General features: G+C 38.1%; 4 long non-coding RNA genes across 5 annotated transcripts in view; 3 read left to right on the plus strand and 1 right to left on the minus strand.

Moving 5' to 3' along the window:
• The window catches only part of LOC148732464 (uncharacterized), a 56,214-nt gene extending 50,756 nt beyond the window's left edge, over positions 1 to 5,458 (plus strand). The window contains exon 4 of the long non-coding RNA XR_016000316.1: positions 4,366 to 5,458. This is a non-coding gene — a long non-coding RNA (uncharacterized LOC148732464). The remainder of the gene's footprint in view (positions 1 to 4,365) is intronic.
• A 200-nt stretch (positions 5,459 to 5,658) lies between these two features.
• LOC148732465 (uncharacterized) lies at positions 5,659 to 9,023 on the plus strand. Its single transcript, XR_016000317.1, has 2 exons — positions 5,659 to 5,863; positions 8,334 to 9,023. It is a non-coding gene; the product is annotated as an uncharacterized LOC148732465 (long non-coding RNA).
• On the minus strand, positions 6,996 to 12,452 carry LOC148732466 (uncharacterized). The gene is made up of 4 exons (XR_016000303.1): positions 12,438 to 12,452; positions 11,845 to 12,013; positions 10,974 to 11,041; positions 6,996 to 7,676 (listed from the first exon to the last, which is right to left on the minus strand). It is a non-coding gene; the product is annotated as an uncharacterized LOC148732466 (long non-coding RNA).
• A 96-nt stretch (positions 12,453 to 12,548) lies between these two features.
• Positions 12,549 to 15,250, plus strand: part of LOC111333050 (uncharacterized) — a 30,923-nt gene continuing 28,221 nt past the window's right edge. The window contains exons 1-2 of one of the 2 annotated variants that reach the window (XR_016000304.1): positions 12,549 to 13,070; positions 13,821 to 13,880. This is a non-coding gene — a long non-coding RNA (uncharacterized LOC111333050). The remainder of the gene's footprint in view (positions 13,071 to 13,820; positions 13,881 to 15,250) is intronic. The other variant, XR_016000307.1, reaches the window with a different exon arrangement.

The raw sequence follows: 15,250 nt of genomic DNA on the forward strand, positions 1-15,250 counted from the left end.
CTAGGGGGGCTAGGCCCCCCTTTTCCCCTATTCCACCTCCTTTGAATTGTATAATTGTCAAGAGAGAAAGATCTAATCTAACACTTTGACAATTTAGGTGAATATTGTCTTGTGGCAGCTATTCATTAAGTGTTTCAAGATACCCGACCTTCAGCTGACGTTTTAATCGGCACATGTACCTGAATGAGACCTGTTTGTTTACATATGGATTGGATTGGCCAGTCTTGCTCGCTTGACATAACCCGCCTGGATCCTGCGAAAGAAAGCCATTGATTACATGGAGCGGACTAATAGAGTTCGTAGCTTTTGGATAGTGTCGGGAGAAGACAGTCAAAACAAAGAAAATACAAATGACTCTCGTGGGTTTATTGTGCAACAAACACAGTTGGCTTTCTTTTCCCGACTCTCGAAACAAACAATTCATTCATGATTAAAGCGAAATCTTTTTGCAATATAATAATCCTTTATTGACCAAGACTTTTCGGTCAAGATGGCTGGATATTTAGCCTTGTTCTTTTTTTGCGTTTTGATGAGCCGAGACGGAGTCAGTATACAGCCATCTTCATTGTACCCTTGGTCAATTACCCATGCTCGGAAGCGGAAATCAAACAAACACGTTTATTTGTAACGCGGTAATCGGTAAACACCAACGACCTTCAAACAAATTGCCACTCAAAAACTCAAAAATTTCGTCCCCTCCAAAAAAACTTGCACACGTCAAAAAAAGTCCGCGTGATTTGCTAACGACATGTAAACTTACGTAATCGTAATCTCACGTACACGAGGATGATAGTAATCAACCAAATACTCAATAAGCTGTAACTTTTTTTTAGATTTCAACTTACGTTACAAATGTTTCCTTTCTTGAAGAAAATTTTGCGACAATGGTATATGAATAGTAATTGAATGTTCACAGTTTTGACGCAAGCATTGTTTGGATGCAGTCAAGGATGTATGTAATATGCGTTAGGCAAAGTACAATTCTGAGAATGAGCTGTGTTAGATATTAAACATGCTCAATTCTAATCGTGATCAGTTTTCATTGGCAATTCTCAAATAACTGTTACTTTTGTTATTTTTTTTGCAAATGTCGAATGGGCATAGTTGTAGTTTGATATTCGAATATATAAATGCAGGGCTCGGCCATCAAAGCCGACTGGGCCTCCTTGCGTAAACAAAGATTATTTCATGTAACAAATTAAAGTAATTTTTTTCATTGTTAAAAGAAACTCAGACATCTGAAACTTGTTCAAAATTCATTTTATAACAACAGGCTTCATGTTGTTGCCAAAATATGCTTACTGCAGAACTTTTTATGTTCCTGATTGCTTTCTACTTCCTGACTTGTTAGGGGATCATCCTTCTGTCTACAGCTGTAACAGGACTTATTGTGGCATTAACATTTTGGAGCCGATTATTTCTTGGATCTGATAAATTGTAGTTTGGATCTGAGTAAGGCTGGAATATGATCCAGGCTGGGAGGTAACTCAAGGGTAGATGTAGCCCCATTATGGACATGACTCTGGATACAAATCAGGCTCGGCTCAGATCTGACCCATTCTTGGGTGTGACTCAGGTAAGGGTATAACATCAGATGAGATCTTACTCGTACAGATCTGAGTCAGGTTCAGATCTGACTCAGAGTGGGAAGTGACTCATTCTGAAAGGGGGGGTAAGGTTTCTTGTTTGATCTGATGCACGAGTTTTATGGAGTCATTTAATCAAGCTGTTTTGAATCACTGCTAAAAATTACATTACTGCACATTTACTCAGTAAGGCTAATTAATGAATGTCTGTGTATAACGAGGTAGAATTAATAGCAACAAGTGTTTGACCATAGTTGTAAAATAAAGCAAGCAAATGTTACTCCGTCATTTGTGCTAGTTTGTAAGAACATTGAGAACAGGAAGGTTAGTCGCTCTGAGGATTTGATAATTCACCTGTCCCTAATTTCACCAACTACATGGCCTCGTATTAACAAAGATTTAGTAATACATAGACAGGTAAAAACGAACGATGTAATATCCGGACGTTTCGGCGACTTCATGACGCCATTATCAAGGGTACGAATGAAAATAAAATTAACAAATGCGAGTTTAAGAGTTACAATTAATTTGCATAGGGGAGGTAGCTACACAAATACTTTAGCACGGATAGAATCCGTTTGCACGTTCAAACTCGGTGTTAATTGTTTGATGTAAAGCATCTCGTTTACAAGACAATCGAATTTGTTCATGTACTTCTTGAGAACTTTGAAACAGCTAAGAAGGTCCTCAGGGACAGCACCTGCGTGGTCGTTGTCGTAGTGCTTGCGTACTGAAGATGACGTGCTCTTCTGGCTATCCACGCGGGCATATAAATGCCCACCTTTATAACCAACATAGCTCCCCGTATCGCATAGGTTACATTCAAATTGGTACACTAAGCACTGTTGATTAACCAGCTGTGGATTGGTTTCACATTCTTTAAGGTCTTGGCCAATTTTCCGACTGACAAATACGGGCTGGATTGTGGTTTGGAGCTTAATGCTAAGGTCTTTCAACTGTGTCTTAACAATGTAAGCGGAGTCTTGGTCCTTGAAGGGTATGACCACTCGGGTTGCATCATTTTTCGCCAATCTTCCCAACAACTGCAATGGCTGCTGGTCAGCAATTCTCGAGTTAATAAAGGTGTTGATGGCGGAGTTGATAAGGTGGTGAGGGTAGTCCAAACGTGAGAATAAATTCTTCAAGCGCTCACACTCCTCAGAAAAATAAAGCCATGAAGAGGACAAACGGTACGCGCGATCGAGCATAGTTGTTAATAAGTTCCGTTTGTACCGGTTGTCAACGTAACTCTAGTAGTGGACAAGTAAACCAGTATAAGTAGGCTTGACATAAACTTTCGTCTCAAATTTGGAGTACACGGTTTAGGAGCTGGGTGCCAAGAAAGGGGTACGTTGGTAAAAAGGGATGACACGTCATACGATACCAAGATATGACCTTTGTTGATTTTCAGTTCTCGTACTTCATTTATGAAATCGAAGATGTCAGTAACGGTGTGTTGATTCAAAGACAGTGGTTTGAGCTTTTCATCAAGCCACTTGGCTAGTGCGTAGTTATAGGTGCTCGTTGCTGATAGAATGGGACGTACGGTTAACTTCTCCTTATGGGTTTTTGGTAGCCCTTATAGGTGTGCTAGTCTCGAGCCTGAAGGACTTACAGATTGAGCAATGTCCTTTGGAAGGATTCTGCGAACGGTAAATTGTAACATTTTTTCTCTAATCAACAGCGGGTGATAGTGTTTGGGCGGCCTACCTCTGGATTTTGGTCTTTCTAGTGGGACAGAACGGAACTTGTTGGTGTCGTTTCCTTTCCAGGCTTCCTTTCTTAATTATTTCTGGCCAACGTTTCCTCTCTGCTAAGTATTGTCTGTACAAAAATGCTAATAATTGACAATCTTTGTACCTGATTAACATCTTGAGTAACAATTCCAAGCAACTTTTGATCACTCTCTGCTGAGTTATTAGCACTCAAGAAAAGTGTTTTTGAGACGAGTTCTATCCTCACTGTGTTCAACATTACATTCATAACATGGTTACTCATAACCAAGCATTTTTCATACCAGAAAATACTGCCTTTGTGAAAGTAAAGATGTTTTTGCTCTGCGCGTAAGCCTTTAAGACGGACAATTTTACTTATACTGATGAGATTTTGACTTGCCTTAGGGCGCATGCGTACAGAAATCGTTCTTTCACAACCATTTGAAATACATTTCAACAAAAATATTTATGATTATATGAAGTTGACTGATGAAAAACCTTTATTTGTTTTGCGTACTTCTTGAAATCAGTCTTAATTTATCGTTTGATCTGCGGTTTTTCTCTACCACACATAAGCGAGCCTTGCGTGGGAAATATATAAATACTCTGCTAGACCACCAAGATCAAGGACTGTGTCAGTCTGATATCGCTGACACAGTCCGATTAGTATATGATTAAAATAGGTTAATCATATACTAACGCCGTCTTATTTTAACTTCTCTTCTCTGTGCGATTGATTTGATTCCCAGTGTGCATGGCGAATAGTACCCTGCGATATATGCTCAGTCTTGCATCCTTAAAATTGTAATTTTGATGAAAATGCTGTACTGTTTTTGTGTTGTTCTCCTGCTTCTCGCGCCAAAGAAACAGACGTTCTAGGTGGTGCGAGAAACAGGCCAATAGATTATTTAGACAAAGTTCGTACGCTTTGTATGGTTTATGATGGAGTGCTACTTGATGGCTCACCTGGAATTGTTTTAAGGAACTGCACCTTGGCAATAATGACACAAACATATAGCTTACCTCTTTGAGATAATCTTTAAGTCATGTCTTTGTTTCACCAGATGTGATGGCTGTGTGTGGTATTTCTGAGTTTACAAGGTTTTTCTAGACGGCACACTTCCTGTTTTGAACAACATTATTAGTCAAGGAGCCATTCAACCAGAAAAATAAACAAGGCCTCTAAGATGATGAGCATGGTATATTAATGATAAGAAAAACACGAATAAGGATTAAGGTGGAAGGGGTAAGTTCCTCAGGAAACTGTAGTGCTGTGTCTTTGGGGGATTATATCACGAGAATTTCGTTTTATCAACTGAGTTGAGAAAATAAATTGGCCACCGTAAAGAGTGTCAAAGCTGCCGCCGGTTTCGACCGTTACCCTTCGCTTCAGAACGAAAGACGAACGACGAAGCCGTGCTCTGACGAAGGGCAAACGCGCGAAATGTCAGTTTTGAAACCCTTTACGATGGCCAATTTACATTATCAACGAATAAAGATAGTTTTACATGGAATTCTCGTCCAAATTTCTAAAGTCTCTGGTTTTTTAGAACATTAAATATTTACTCTTATCGAAGCTTCAGCTGGAGTAAGATTTGCATGTTTAGATAGTTCTGCAAACCGGAAATGTTTCCTTTTCGTCGGTGCAGACGAAATAAAGTTTGAAGCGAGGACTGAGATTGATTTCTGACCTTATACAAAGCTCATAAATATCTTATTATAGCTTTTAGATTTCGGCCGAAGGCCGAAACGTCGCCACATTAAAGCTGGAACAGTTAGAAGTTTGCTTCATGTTTCATCGTTTTTGACTTACTTTATATATATATATATGCGTGTACGAAGTATAAAGAAATATTGCAGGTGTAAACAGAAGATAAAAACATACGAAGAGAAAAAATAATTAGAAGCTAATGTTGAAGAAAAAACTTTAACACCAATTAGTCCGATTGAACATTGAAAGGAGATCCCAGTTCTTAAATAACAAACATTTCGCAGAGTAGGGGGTTAAATTTGTTTATGCTTTCTTAAAACGCTAAAATTCTTTGTATGATCTTTTGAATGCAAGCGACTGGCATTCTTTGGCTCGAACTAAACAACCAAACTCGTTTTTCTTTAACGTACCGGTATTCTTTATTTAAATCATTAAGGATCTCTCACCTCCCGAATCTTGCAGTCTAAAGATTGTCTGAATTAACTTTGACAACGAAACTGAGACGCTGGTTTCGGCGAAAATAAAAAAAAAGGCATAGTCATATTTTATGCCAAAGGGTAATTCCACGAATCACTCACAAGCGACTGTAAAACATCTTATTTCAAATAATATAAAAAGTTCTCCAAATTGTGTACTCCATACAAGTAGTTTAAGGCCTGGGTCAGGAGATTAAATTGCCTTAATAAAATAAACAGCCATATCTCCATAAATATACAGCCGATTTCGCTGAAACTTTCAGGGACGATAGATATCCATACGAACTTTTACCTTATGGCAACAATGCCGACGACGACGGTCACGTGTCGGGTCACGTGATCAAAACGCTACTCAATCGGTTTTTATCGGAATTGGTAAGATTTACACACACTCGTTACTGATCAATGAATGAGAAAAATACTCAATAAAAAATGCTAGCCATCTACGTTTGGAATGAATTTCCTTCGTTCCTTAAAAAAGAGATTAGAGATTTTTAGGAGCTGAGAAGGAACTTTTCTCAACTTAATGGTCTTTAGATTGTTATCAACTCTATTCGGAGCTTCATTCCAAACGAGAAGATAAAGTTTATCAACACCTTCTTCCATTTCGCTAAAAATAACTGCTTGAAATGAAAAATTCGGCACCGGCGATAGCATTCTGACTACCCCTTTTTAAACTACGAATGAAGTAGCCATTCTGTTTCTTTTCGAACATAATACATGAACAAGACTTGACTACCACATTATACCGCTGACCAAGAAGGCACAAATCAAATATGGTGGTTATAGTCGTCAGGTCGATCACCGGACAAATATCTGATGGGAAAGTAAAACTGCTGGCTTAGCAAGCCAAAAAACAAACGAATTATTTTTTACTGCTCTAGTATTGTATGTTTTCATCTCCTGTAATTGTAAGATACTGAAATGCTTCAATAATATTACTTCAACTTGTTTGTTGCTTTTTTCGCAATTTCCACGTCCGTGACCGAAAGAAAATAAAAGATGCTAAAATAAATTAAGAGATGTACTGTGGGACTCACTGCATGGGTTGTTGTTTCCCATGAAGTCATATATACAACAGCTTTAATCTTTCTCTTCACATGACAGCAAAATCAACCCACAACATGGACCAAAATTGAGCCACAGGAGGTGGGAGGTGGAAGGGAGAAATAACTGCTAATATTAGTGCTCCATGTGTTTAAAAATTATAATCCTGCTCTTGGGTCTTATGAAAATCTGTTGGTAAGAAATGAACAGGGATTTCAACTGGCCTGGCAGCAAGAAAAGGGTGAAAAACAAGGTTATTCAAACTTCAAATTCTCCCCTCCCACCCCATCTTGATGGAGAGATAATTTGCATGTGCACTTTGCACTAATTTCCTGCCAGCTCAGTTGGAGGCATCTGTCCAATTTCATGTGGTACAAAATAAAAAAAAAGGCAAAAAAAAATATTGAGTGAAAAATGAAATAGAAACAAAATGTAGATTGACATGGAGATTGACTAGGGATTGATTCGCTCATGTTTATTTCCATAAGTCCCTTGCCCCAAAAAATTTTTCAACAAAGGACAATGAATCAGAAAAGGCGTATAAAAGCCAGCAATTTGAAGAGAGATATCAGCTCTAAATGGAAAATTTCAAAGAATTTCCCCATTTACATGTGAGCAAAAGTAAGTGTTTCTTTCCATAAATCTTTTGAAGGTCACTAAATACTTACAGGTAGAAAAATAAAGCACAATTACAAAAAAGTATAGTTACATCAATAGGTCTTTTTCTCAAGAAATATAAGGCCATTGATAACCGAATTTCACAGTGGTCACCACCAGAAAAAAAGCAACAGTATCTAAATGCATATTCTATGGAAAGCTGGCAGAAAACTGCCCAGGGTAAAAAATCTCTGCACCAAATAGAATGCAAATGCTGTCTCTTAACAACACCAGCAGAGAGTAGCCTCTTCAAAAAAAAGTACAGGTTGTGTGGCAAGCAGAAGGGAGGCATTCACAGAAGTAAAAAGTCAAGCCAAAGAGCTTTAAGGAAAAAAAATCTTCAAAACAACACCAAAAGAAGTGAAAAACGTAGGGTCAGTGATATATAAGGAATTCGACTCTGAATGTAAGGAGCAACTGGTAAAGTCCTTTACAGAAGTCATGTCCATGGTTTCCGAGGCTGGGTTGACAAACAAAGTTTCACCTGTTGAGGCAAAAAAAAAATCCGTAAAGAAGAGAGAAAATTAAAAAAAAAAAAAGTATAGAAAATTCCTGAAAAAAAAATTATGTCAACCTTCACCTGGCTCAATGAACATATTTTGCAACCAGGAAAAGGCAAAGAATGGTAGAGTGTTTTGAAACCATTGATGAAGCAAAAAGGAGGGTAAAAAATGCCCCAAAGCGGAACACCTGAAGTCATACAGCCTGAAAAATTACACAACAACTTAAACCGCAACCCCAAATCCAGATATTGTGCCAACAGGTATGAAAACCACCTGGCAAAAATACAAGTTCTTGTCCTGAAGGCCACTAGGCAACTACAGTCTGATACAAAAGTATGGGATGCAACCTTCTTAATGCAGAATAACTGGCTTCCCAATGCTAATGACTATGAGTTATCAGATGAGGTAACAAATACTCTTCACAAGAAAAAAGTTGCTCTGAAATTGCTACAATCCTGGAAGATGATTACAGTACATTTGTAAAGTATTTTGATCAAGCATTCTTACCTAATTTTATTCCCTTAAATGATTTAGTCAGGTCATTTAGAAAAGGTAATAAGTCACTTGAAAGTGATTGTTGTCCATCATTTTTACCACCAAAAGCTTCAGATTGAGAGCAAATTTGTTACTGGTAATAGTCCTTTTTACAGTTCCCGGCGCCATATTGAATGTGTAACCGCGCAAACATGATAGCGAGGTTAGTGTTGAGTCGCGTTGCGAGTTCTAGTGAGAGTTTAGTGAAATGTGGTTTTGCACTGTCCTTTTCATCGAGATATTTCGACAATGAACGATACTTTCCCTACGCAGGATATTCCTCCTTCTTCTTCGAAAGGAAGAGGAAGACACTGTGCCGCTTTTTGTTTGTGCTAATAGCTATTATGACACAGCAGGCAATTCAACAGGTCTGCATTTCTTCTAGTTTCCGAATGACTTCCAGCAGGAGTCAGATGGTGCAATCTCCTGAATCGCCAGCATGGAAAGGACGGATTCTTCATCACAAAATCAATTTTTTTTGTGCTCAGAACATTTCAAAACAGAAGACATGCGAAAAAACGTGGGCAGGTCGCTGGAAATTGGTGAAAGGTTTATAATGTTTGTACGGTTGTTTTGTTGCTTGGATACCGAAAGAAAATGCCTGCTTTGATTTTCGGTATTGAAGTGTTTATGCTGGGATTTTTGTTTTGGGGGGGGGGATTTTTTTCTCCTCATTAAAAAGGTGATATTTATATTTCTTTGTGTACTGTGGTCTTATACGATATCTGTGAACTGAATGTAAAATTATAAAATTGTAATGTAGAATTAAAATGTAAAATTTTAAACTTATAAAATGATGAGTTTAATTATTATATATATGGGCAGAACCATCTCGATTTAACTGGTCAGTACCGAAAAATCTATGGAAAATGCCTGCTAAAAGGGTCCCGGTAGCAACTGTGAAAACTGAAGGAGAGTCATTTGAAGTTGAACAGGAATTATTTCAACAAGAAGTTGAAGCACCTGTGTCAACTGTCAATGCTGCTTCACCTTCACCAGCTCAAATTTAATGCTCAAATTGATTTAGGTGTAATCTTTCCTTACATTAAGAAATATTAATATTATGTTGTTAGTACTCAGGGAAAAAAGATGATGTTGGGCTTGTAAAATCAAGATAAGGTACCATTGTACATTGTGTAAATAAGAGAAGTGATTGGCATGACAATAAAACGCGAGTTAAACTATGTTTTATGGGAAGGAGCTTCAAAATTCTATTCTTCAAACATAACATTTCGAAGAGCCTATTGACAATAATTAACATTATTATTCACAGAAGAAAAAATAAACAGTTCTGTACTGTCTAAAATAATCCTAGTTGTTGCATATTGAGCAAACTCTTGCAGCATATTCTTGTAAACAAGTTCTTGTGCTGGAGATGGGAAAGGTTCTTTCGGTTCCACATAGTTAAGATTAATCCATGTAATGCAGATTCTGGACACCAGGCTCTTGCTGATCCCAAATCTATCAGCAAGATCTTGTACAAATAACCCAGCCTTTAGTCTCATAAGTATGAGTAAAAATTCATCCAAGAATGACAGTTTCTTGAAGGCCCCGGCTTACCTCTGTTATCATCTGTTTGGTATGCTGACTCTCTTTCGACAATTTCTCTCCTTTCCAGTACTGCATCTTTGCCAGCATTGGTTCAATAAAATTATAGAAGCTTATGAGTGCTCCATAGTTTGGGAATCCAGTATAAAATAGAACCGCAGACTCATCATCTTTAATTTTGTCAATTGAAAATTGGCACGCCAATAAATATCCCCCTCGTTTTCAACTTCACTTAGTTTTTCTTTCAAGTCAGCTAATTGTACTTGCAGTAGCTCTATTTCCCGTTGCAGCTTAAGAACATCTGATTGTTGCAGGGCTGGTGAAGATGAAGCAGCATTGACAGTTGACACAGCTGCTTCAACTTCTTGGTGAAATGATTCCTGTTCAACTTCAAATGACTCTTCTTGAGTTGTCACAGTTGCTACTGGGACCCTTTAAGCAAGCATTTTCCGTGGTTTTTTCGGTACTGACTAGTTTAATCGAGATGGTTCTGCCCATATATATAATAATAAACTCATGATTTTATTAAATTTTTAATTTTACATTTTAATTTTACATTAAGTTCACAGATATCGTATAACACCACAGTGCACAAAGAGATATAAATGTCACTTTTTAATAAGAAGAAAAAAATCCCAGCATAAACACTACAATACCGAAAATCAAAGCTCCATTTTCTTTTGGTATCCAAGCAACAAAACAACCGTACAAACATTATAAACCTTTCACCAATTTCCAGCGACCTGCCCACGTTTTTTCGCATGTCTTCTGTTTTGAAATGTTCTGAGCACAAAGAAGTTGATTTTGTGATGAAGAATCCGTCCTTTCCATGCTGGCGCTTCAGGAGATTGCACCATCTGATTCGCTGCTGGACGTCATTCGGAAACGAGTAGAAATGCAGACCTGTTGGATTGCCTGTTGTGTCATAATAGCTATTAGCACAAACAAAAAGCGGCACAGTGTCTTCCTCTTCTTTTCGAAGAAGAAGGAGGAATATCCTGCGTAGGGAAAGTATCGTTCATTGTCGAAATATTTCGATGAAAAGGACAGAGCACCACCACATTTCACTAAACTCTCACTAGAACTCGCAACGCGACTCAACACTAACCTCGCTATCATGTTTGCGCGGTTACACATCCAATATGGCGCCGGGAACTGTAGAAAGGGCTATTAACACTTATTTACTAATTGCTCACCTTCATCATAAGCGAGTCAAAGATTATGTTTGACCTCAGAATAGCTGTGCTGTTGAGCTATCTTGTCCCTATGGATTTAAAAAGAATACACTGTGAACATGAAATTAGAAAAGAAGTCTCAGGCAACAGTTTACATTACTTGGCTTAAAATTCTACCATAACTGAGATGGCTTTAATTTCACAAGTTGGACAACATATCCTGATGAATGTGGAAGTTGTATAAGAATTTAAGTAAAAATCATAGTTAAGAAAAGGTAATGGTCAGATTCCTATTTGCCATGTTCATGTAGGATTGAGAATGTCTGTGTTATTCGTCACAGGCTGGCAAATCAGTCATTGTTAACTAAGGTTAAAGACGACATCCCAATTTAGTTTGTCACCTCTCTTGGGATCGATTCAATCTAAAACATAGATATGTATACTTTAAATTTCGCTACACATGTATAAGAACACAACTGTTGACACATAGCTTTTTGCTCTCTCTCATTTACATGCCTTGTAGATTGAGTAATGAACTCTCTTTGTTGAAGCTCATATAAATACATTTACCCACAAAAGTGTTGTACTATAAATCACCGTTAAATTTCTAGCTCGAGATTGAGCCGAGGCATTTAAATTTGGTAAACAACAAAATTTACGCTACGGGTAAGTTTTCACTCCGCGGTTTATTAATTTCCACCTCATCCTACACTGACGAGAATGGAAAATTTCCGAAACATACCAAAACATTTGTAATCTATAATTTAGTAAACGAAAAAATGCGCTTTCCTTGAATAAAACGCTCGTTATTTGGATTTACGCCTCAGAGCATTATGGAAGCTACGGCAAATTAGAGCTAATTTGCCGAATGAAACACAAAAATACCACTCACCTCAGCTGTAGACCTCACATCTGCACGAAAACAACGTCTTCTAAAAAAATTTCGGTAGATACATCCATGTTCGCCTTCCAAAAGCGTAAAGGCTCTCTGATCTAAACTTCGAACGCGCTATGCGGTAACGGCCGCCAATTTTTTTAAGTCTTGAAACTCTGCTGGGGGTCTAAACCAAGATAAAACCCAGGCCTTAAACTACTTGGGATTATCGCAGCGATAGATGCGTTTCTTTCCCAGCTCTATTCTGAGATTAAGACTTTTTTGAGCTCTAACACACTTTAGAAGCTTGCCATTAAGTGTTTAGACCAATATCATGTCGCTAGCATGCTTATAGAGGAAATGTTGACGCGTAAGAGTGAAGTTTCTAGCGTATGTTTAGTAAAAGGCTTTTAATACTAACATTTTCGCCTGTGCACGTTCTTTTTTGGCTTAAGTGAAAATGCACATGCGTAGGGAAAATGTCATTTGAATAACATTTGAATAGACATTTTAATAATTAAAGAAAGGTGTTTTTCGTCTTGTCACTTACGCGGAACAAAGGAAAACGTCTGAGTCCCCATGATAAAAGCTTTATCTTTGTTGGGTCTTACCAATTTCCTTTTTGATTTGTGTTTGATCTCCGCTTATGGTCTACCACAAACAGGCGAGTGGAGCTTCTGAGATAAATAAGTACTTAATCCGCTTCTCTCTTCCAATGGCTGTGTCTGAAAAAGGTGCACCGCTGACACAGCCCGGCAGGGTTCGCTTCGGCCTCTTGGGACCCCTCTTGCCACGTTGGACGTGGCACGTTGGACCGTCGACAATCCAGCGCCGATCCCCTACATCAGTGGCCAGTGATGTTTGGGCTCGGGATGGGGAATCAAGAGATTCGAAGGTCTCCTGCCGTATCCTTATTTTTGCTTCTTATTTCTGTGCGTTGGCTTGTATCACGTTCGGTATAACAAACTGAGCCTGCGATATGGTTCCGTTTTGTCCCAGTGAGATCGTAAACCTATGATTCCCTATTCTATTCCCGCGGTTTCCCTTGCCAAAGAAAGAAACTTGACTGCCTCACGATGTAGGTGGCGCGAGAAAGAGATTTATGGGGTATTTTACCAGTCTCTGTCATTCTCCAGCTCAGGATAAATTTCATCTTACGGTTGGCTTTGCTCGTTTCGTTTAATGGAATGGTGACTAAGCCAAGAAATTGATAAAGACTGTAGTTTCTAGCTTAATTGTTTGACGTGAGTGATGTAAATCTTCATGAAACATCTTTCATTTAAATGGATACGAGCAGTATGCGGTGTTTCTATCAGTTACAGGGTTTTGTTCCTGTTCTGACCGACGATTTTAATCCCGAGCTTATTCGACCTCAGGAAAAAATGCATGCTTTGTGTAGTGTAATTGGGAAGCTTCACGATTCGTTGAGCTTTTTAAGGACGAAGAACCTTGCTTTGTCTCAGTGTTGTCTGTGTTTTGTCTGGTGATAGTGAAAAGCACTTGGGGTTAGTCAAGGGTTGTGTATATAATTATGTATTCACAGGCAAAGCAACCTTTGAGTATGTTGATATGAATCCTCGATATGTTTATGCTCTGGTTGTAATCCTTTTTTTTTATGACCGTCGTAAACGTCCGTTTACTAATTCACTTTCGACCCTAACAGTTTTAAGTGAGAAGCTTAAGTGACAGACATGGTGTTTTTGAAGACCTCTACGTAACAAATGACTGCGTAAACGTAATAACCTCTAATGAGCTCCTAAGAATAACAACGTTTGGACTTGAATTCTATAAAGTTACAACACATGCATCTAACACTTACGTACACGAGGATGATAGCAATTAATTAAGTACGAAATAAGCTGTATTTTTTTTTAGATTCCAACTTACGTTACAAATGTTTCCTTTTTTGGATAAAATTTTGCGACAGTGGTTTATGAATAGCAATTGAAAATTCACAGCAAACTTAAGACAATTCTGTTTTATTTTAATTTTAGGTGAGCTGAGCTCTTGTGTAGAATCTCAAGTGGAACGTGGATGCCCAAGTCTTCCTTGTTGTGAGTGAATTTCTAGGGCCCAATGATTCATTTATTGGTAAATGCATTCTTCGATTTACTCCATTTTTATGAAACTTGATGTGCTTTGACGCGAGCATTGTTTTGATGCAGTCAAGGATGTATGTAATGTGTATCAAGTAAAATACAATTCTGAGAATAAGCTGTCTTAGATATTAATGAGGCTTGTGTGATGAATCTTCATTGGCAATTCTCAAATGACTTTTACCATTGTTATTTTATCATTGTGAATTTCAAATAAGCATAGTTGTAGTTATAAATGCAGGGCTCAGCCATCACAGCTGACTGGGTCTCCTTGTTTAAACGAGGACTATTTGATTTAACAAAGAGCATTTTTCTCTGTTAAAAGTACACTCAGACATCTGAAAGCTTGGTCAAAATACCTTAAAAAGTATGTAACATTAGGCTTCTTGTTGTTGCTTCATGTTCTTGATTGCTTTTTGCTTCCTGACTTGTTAGAGGAACATCGTCCTGGGTAAAGCTATAACAGGACTTCATTGTAGAAAAAAAATTCTGAGCCAATTATTTCTTGGATCTGATAAATTGTAGTTTGGATCTAACTAAGGCTGGGATATGATCCAGGTTAGGAAGTGTCTCAGGGGCAGATGTGGCTGATTTATGAAAATGAATCAGGCTACAAATAGGTAAAGCAGGTAGAAATCAGGCTCAGATCTGATCCATTCTCGGGTGTGACTCAGTTTAAGATATGACGTCAGCTGAGATCTTACTCGTAAAGATCTGAGTCAGTCTTGGATACCATTCCGTCAGGTCGAGATATGAGTCACATTCAGACACTAGTCAATCTCAAATGTGACTCGGGAGTGGATAGGACTCATTGTGGAACGTGACTCTAGCTCTCTTGTAACTCATAGAATGGGTTTTCTCATTCCTGGGGGGGGGGGGGGGCGGGGGTAAGGTTTCTTGCTTGATCTGATTAACGAGTTTTATGGAGTTATTCAAACGCGCTGGGTTGAATCATTACTAAAATTGCGTCACTGTACTACTATCGCTGATTTACGAATGTCTGTGTATAGCCAGGTAGAAGTAATAGCAACAGTAGTGTGGCCATAATTGTTAACTAAAGCAATTATCACTCCCTTATTTGTGTCTTATTTGTGCCAGTTTGTAATAAGTTATTTAGTTTAACCTTAATTGAAAAAACTGAGCATTAGATTTCAACGTTTTTTGAAGGATTTTACTCCTCGAAATAAGGACTAATCAGGTAGTCAGGATAAAGTTACAAGCAAAATAAGATTTTTATTTGTTTGGGGATGAATTTGCTTGCCATGGGTAGCAAATGTCCAGCTAGATTGAGACTCTAGTTAAACCTCCTCCAACTCCGCGAATGTCGT

Source organism: Stylophora pistillata, chromosome 4 (genome assembly GCF_964205215.1).
Source record: "Stylophora pistillata chromosome 4, jaStyPist1.2, whole genome shotgun sequence".
In the NCBI taxonomy this organism is placed as follows: domain Eukaryota; kingdom Metazoa; phylum Cnidaria; class Anthozoa; order Scleractinia; family Pocilloporidae; genus Stylophora; species Stylophora pistillata.